The sequence below is a fragment of the Gordionus sp. m RMFG-2023 genome, chromosome 1, assembly GCF_954871325.1.
Source record: "Gordionus sp. m RMFG-2023 chromosome 1, tfGorSpeb1-WG-v2, whole genome shotgun sequence".
Taxonomy (NCBI): Eukaryota; Metazoa; Nematomorpha; class Gordioida; order Chordodea; family Parachordodidae; genus Gordionus; species Gordionus sp. m RMFG-2023.
Window position 1 is genome coordinate 48,339,454 of NC_088775.1, and position 6,352 is coordinate 48,345,805.

The 6,352-nt window shown below is 24.9% G+C and overlaps 1 long non-coding RNA gene across 1 annotated transcript; it reads left to right on the top strand.

Annotated features, from left to right (window-relative positions):
- The first annotated feature begins 3,116 nt into the window (after positions 1 to 3,116).
- On the top strand, positions 3,117 to 3,851 carry LOC135922295 (uncharacterized). The gene is made up of 3 exons (XR_010570831.1): positions 3,117 to 3,201; positions 3,241 to 3,262; positions 3,364 to 3,851. It is a non-coding gene; the product is annotated as an uncharacterized LOC135922295 (long non-coding RNA).
- The last annotated feature ends 2,501 nt before the right edge of the window (positions 3,852 to 6,352 follow it).

Below are 6,352 nucleotides of genomic sequence, written 5' to 3' on the forward strand. Positions count from 1 at the left end.
CCCATATCAGAATTTATTCTGTTAGATAAATTGATAAAACAAAAACACTAAAAATCTTTAGAAGAAATTATGACGGCAAAAATGCCATATTAGTAATGAAACATTTTGTAACTACAAAATAAGAACCAGAGTGATATCATGAAAGCAATTAAGATTTTATATATTTTTGTCGCACCATCTCTATTTGGTATATTATATCTTAAAAAATTTAACTCAAATCTATATTCAAGAAGAAAATAGCTTCCTAAAAACACGTAAAAAGGAGAAGAAAAGATATCTAATTTATTACATCCATTGTGGGATAAATAATAATACGTTTTTAATTATATTTTATATTAGTAGATGGCGTTAAATATTTGCAAGAAAATTGTTACTTATATTTATTATCAAAAGCATTTAGTAAAATTTTTAAAATATTAACTGTAATATATTATATAACTGTCATATATGTCTGTTAAAAGTGACATTTTACCTAATATTTTATAAAAGATTATATATAATAGAGAATTATAAACTATATGTCTACCTACTTTTTATAAATAAATCTTTTATACTTATTTGGATTTGGACCTTGAAAATAATTTTAGGAAGAGACATGATAATTAAATTAATTAAATTTAAAAATCAATAATATAGTTGATTAGTTTGAACTCGGCTAAAATATTAAATTATAAATTTTCAATTAATAAATGATTATATTTATTTAATTAGGGTTATATAATAATTTAAATAATAAAAGTCAATTAAGCTTCAACTGTTAATGCTAAATTAATATTTAGTGAGTGATATTGTTATATTTTTAACATAGAATTTGATTGCAAGCTGACATAGTATAATTTATATGTAATAATCTAATCTAATAATTAAAATAATATTCATTTAATAAAAATTAAGATAGTCTTATTAATTTTTTAATAAAATAAAATCTATATATTACTCAATAGAATTATAAAAGAAATCATTGAGAGGGCAATTAAAAACATTTATTTTTAGCTCAAGGGGATATTAAGGAGCCATTAAAAAAAATTTGCTTCAGGGGGCTATTCAAACTTTTCAGGAGGCTTGAGCTCCTGCTCGCCCCCCCCTCCCTAGCGACGCCACTGTTGTTGCATCAAGGGCTCTAATTTTGTGAGAATCTTAAGTAAGTTGGGTTTGGTGACATGGGAATTCTCTATCTTGATATCGACCATCTTAGAAAAGAATTCCATCATCTTGCTTATAATGTTATCCACCTTGTGGTTTAGGTTAGTAAACTTGTCATCAGTAGCCCTTTTATTGCTAACAGCCGCGGTACGTATGTTCTCGAGATCTGACTTTAATTGGGCGCTTTTCTCAGACATAGTGTAGGATCTAGTATTATAAGGCGTCTTTGGCAAATTTATTTCATCAATTTTCTCTGTCCAATCGGAGTGTATATTGGTACCTCGAATTTCTAAGCCGGTAGAGTATTAAAACACAATAGAAAAATAGAAAATAAATTTGAAAAGATAATTGTTCTCTATTGTGTATGCCTTTATATAGGCAAAGGTTTACCAGAATACTTTAAATATCTACATTAATATTAAAGTAGGCAGGGTATGGATAAAATAAATTATATTTTTTATTATTAAATTTCTTTTTATCCCACCATTTTTATATCTATATATACTTTATAAAGTTCAATTTAACAATATGTTTAATAGGTTAATAATAATCATTTAAAACCAAAGTATTAACAAAACTTATTAAGTTAATATAATGTTGTAAAATAATAAAAGTATGGTAATGTTAATTTCTGGGAATTTCCAAATTTAAATCCTTTCACCTTTAATTGAAATAAGATTTCAAATTTTTACTTTTTTATATATATAAATTTTATCCTTAAAATATGAATTGGATTCAACTATTTTCAAAATTTTATCTGTGTGAATTTCATCCCCTTTATTTACATTATGTGTTATATTTGGTTGTTTATATTATTAACATTGTTTTATTTAGCTACTAGAATTTTTTGGATAATATACTTTCATCATGAATTTCACAATTTTATTTATACTAATTTTTCTATCTATAAGATTTTTAAGGTATATTTTCAATTATATTTATTGCCTTAGTTACAATAATAAATAAAAAATATTACTTTTCGGAAGTATGATGTTTTTGTCTTTGTTTGCAACTGGGTTTCAACTCCATTTGTGATATTAAATGGAATATCACATTTTAAGGATACCCAATTATTATTATTTCATTTGATGGCTATCTTTGTAAATTTCATATCAGCTGGCTTGACATGAGGATGTTTATGTTTATAATGTTCATGTATCTTGTCACTTCTTATTTTATAAGTTTTACAATTAATATAATCACATTTCACTTTAAATAAGGTTGTTACTTGGCATCTAGAATGAAATAATTATTAGAATATTACTTTTTACATATTATGTTTTTTATTATTCTTTGCCTGCTGATATATATAAATCTCGAATAATAATTCATAAGACCCAGCCAAGAATGTAATTCATCCTTATTATTAGGTTCAGTCATGGGGTACTTATCGGATAAATCTTTTCTTTGATTGACTGTATCCCTTTGTTATTTATTAAGTAACCTAAATATTTAATACTATCTTTGCTAAATTCACTTTTTTTAATATTTCCAATCAAACCATATTCCAACATTCTTATAAACACTTTTCTTAATTTGTTAAAATGATCTTCTTTATCCTAAACAAAAATTAGCAAATCATCTAAATAATAAATAACGCCGTTAATTTCAGATAAAATTTCGTCCATGGTCTTTTGAAAATTAGCAGTTGATACTGTTAGACCAAAAGGTAACCTGATAAATTGAAAAAGACCCTTGTGGGCAGCGTCTACATGGGGGGGGGGGGGTAGGAGACAAATGCCTCCAAAATATATTAGCATTTTTAAGGGTAGGTATCGATTTTAAGGGGTTGATATTAATTTTTTGGGGGTAGGCATTATTTTTTTGGGGGTAGGTATTGATTTTTGGTGGGTAATTTTTGATTTGAATTATAATCTTTTTTTATTCCATTAATTGATACGATTATGATAGTTATCGTTTGATTTTCTGAAAAATGTCAATTAAAGTAAAGATATTTGTCAATTAATAAATAATATAAATTTTCTTTGTCAACGATTTTCATTTAGCATTTTATCAAGTTAATATTTACACATTTCCTATTTGGTACTTTTCTTAGAGGTTAATATATTTATATTATGTTTTTAAATAAATTTATAGATTTTAGCAGGATAAATTTTAGGTAATTTTTTGAGTCATGCATAAAAACATATATCAGCAAGCAAAGAATAATAAAAAACATAATATGTAAAAAATTATATTATAATAATTATTTCTTTCTAGATGCCAAGTAACAAAACCATATTTAAAGTTAAGTGCAATATTAAAAATTGCAAAACTTCTAAAATAAGAAGTGACAAGATACATGAACATTATAAACATAAACATCCTCATGTCAAGCCAGCTGATATGAAATTTACAAAGGTAGCCATCAAAAGAGATAATAATAATTGGGTATCTTTAAATTGTGATATTCCATATAATATCACAAATGGAGTTGAAACCCAGTTGCAAAAAAAGACAATAACATCTTACTTCCAAAAAGTAATATTTTTATTTATTATTGTAACTATAAATTTGTGAATTAATAGAAACTGATTTAAAATTTTACCAGAATAATATTAATATTAAAGTAGTCAGGGTATAGAGAAAATAAATTATATATATTATTATTTAATGTTTTTTAACTGTTTATCACACTATTTTTATATCTATATATACTTTATAAAGTTCAATTTAACAATATGTTTAATAAGTTAATAATAATAATTTAAAACCAAAGTATTAAAAAAACTTATTAAGTTAATATAATGTAGTAAAATAAGGTAATGTTAATTTCTAGGAATTTTTAAATTTAAATCTTTTCATCTTTAATTGAATTAAGACTTCAAATTCTTTTACTTTTTTTAAATATAAATCTTATAAAATATGATTTGGAATCAACTATTTTCAAAATGTTATCTGTGTGAGTTTCATCCCCTTTATTTACATTATGTGTTATATTAGGTATGTTTATTATCATTGTTTTATTTAGCTATTAGAATTTCTTTAGATAATATACTTTCATCATGAATTTCACAATTTTATTTATACTTAATATTGTTTTTATTTTTATAGTCATTATAATATTGTTTTATGATTTCTTCATGTGATCGCAGTTTTATATTAATCTGCATCTATCATGCCTATGAATCTTTCAAGTATATTTTAAAAATGTTTTTACATGATCTAACAAAGTCATATTGATGTTTATGATTATTGCGTTCAAAATATGTGAATTCCCTTTGTATTCTACATTCACTTGTGCTTTACCTATTACTTGTATCATCTTTCCATTGTAACCTGATAACTTTATGTTGGACTTCATAATATTTTTAATACCTGTTTTCTCAATCATGTATTCATGTAGAATTAAAACATTTATTAAAAACTTAATTATAATGTAGTTAAAAAAAATTATCATTTGCATAAAAATTTATTAAAAATATAGTTATCATAAGGAAAGAAATTAAACTCCTCTTTATTTATAGAAAATCTCAGTTATTGAAGATTCACAAATTGTATTATCTCCTCATCCAATCCCCAGTTCCAGTGAGGTGTTTACTTTGTATGATGAGGTATTTAATTTAAATACGAATTATATGATAACTTTTGAAAGAAATAAATTATGATTATGAGGTTAATTAAATATTTCCAACCTTTATTAAAAACTTAATTATAATGTAGTTAAGAATAAAATGACCATTTGACTAAAATTTTATTAAAAATATAGTTTTTCATAAGTAAACAAATTATGATCTCTATAGCAAATCTCCAATATTAAAGATTCACAAATGGTATTATCTTCTCATCCAATCCCCAGTTCCAGTGAGGCGCTTACTTTGCATGATGAGGTATTTAATTTAAATACGAATTATATGATAACTTTTGAAGAAAATAAATTAGGACATTTAAATATTTCCAACATTTATTGATTAACTTAATTATAATGTAGCTAAGAATAAAATGACCATTTGGCTGAAATTATATTAAAAATAGATTTTCATAAGTAAACAAATTATACTCTTTATTTATAGCAAATCTCCAATATTGAAGATTCACAAAATGTATTATCTCCTCATCCAATCCCCGGTTCTAGTGAGGCACTTACTTTGCATGAGGCATTATATTTAAATAAAATTTATATAATGACTTTTGAAGGGAATAAATTATGAGGATATTCAAAGTCCAAGTCTTATTCAGCTATACAAAAAAAGGAACCAAATGACCCTTTTCACTTTATATTATTTAGGATGACAAATATTTTGATAAATTTCATAATTGCTGTAGGCCCTTGTCAGCCATGTACAAATAAATTTCAATATCCTGTTACTAACAAGAGGTTTTAAATAATATTTATTTTCATTAATTTTTACCCATCCATTATTTCTATACCAATATATTTTTTTTTACTTTTTAAACAGGAGCATGCATGAATATAACCTATTATAGTAAGGTTAATATAGATGGTTCCCTCAACCCCAGAAATTGGCTATCTTATAGCACTACTTTAGACAAAGTCTTTTGTCTATATTGTATTATGTTTGGTGGCCCTAAGTCCAATACTTTTTGGACTCAACATGGGGTAAATAATTGGAAAAACATAAAGCGTGACTTAGAGAGACACGAAGAATCTTCTCTTCATAAAGATTGTGAATATGCAAACATGACTTGGCTTGCAAATAAACGCATTCAAGATCATTTGCTATCAAATAAGCTTGATATAATCATGGAAAATCGTAATATAGTTCATAATATTATCAATGCCATTATGTACCTTATATGTAATATAGCCTTTTGGGGTTCTAATTCGAATGAAGGTAATTTTATGTGTCTCATAAAATTAATGGCAAAAACGATTCCAACTTTACGTGCATACATGGATAACAACGAAAAATTGCGGAGAAAAAAATCAGATAAAATTTCGAGACCTTATATATACTGTCATATGGCCACGTGAAAAAAATAACTGAAATTATTAAGATAAAAATAACAAAAAGCATTATTCAAACAATTAAAGAGAATCGTGACTATAGCATCATGTTAGATGGAACATATGATGTGTCTAAAAAAGAATGCATAGCTTTGTTTGTACGGTATATAGAAGATGATCTGCATCCACATCCTGTAGAAAGGATCATACATGTTTTTACAACATCAGAAACCACTGGGGAAAATATAAAGAAACATGTTTTTTCTAAGTTTAATGATCTTGGTCTTACTCTTGATTATT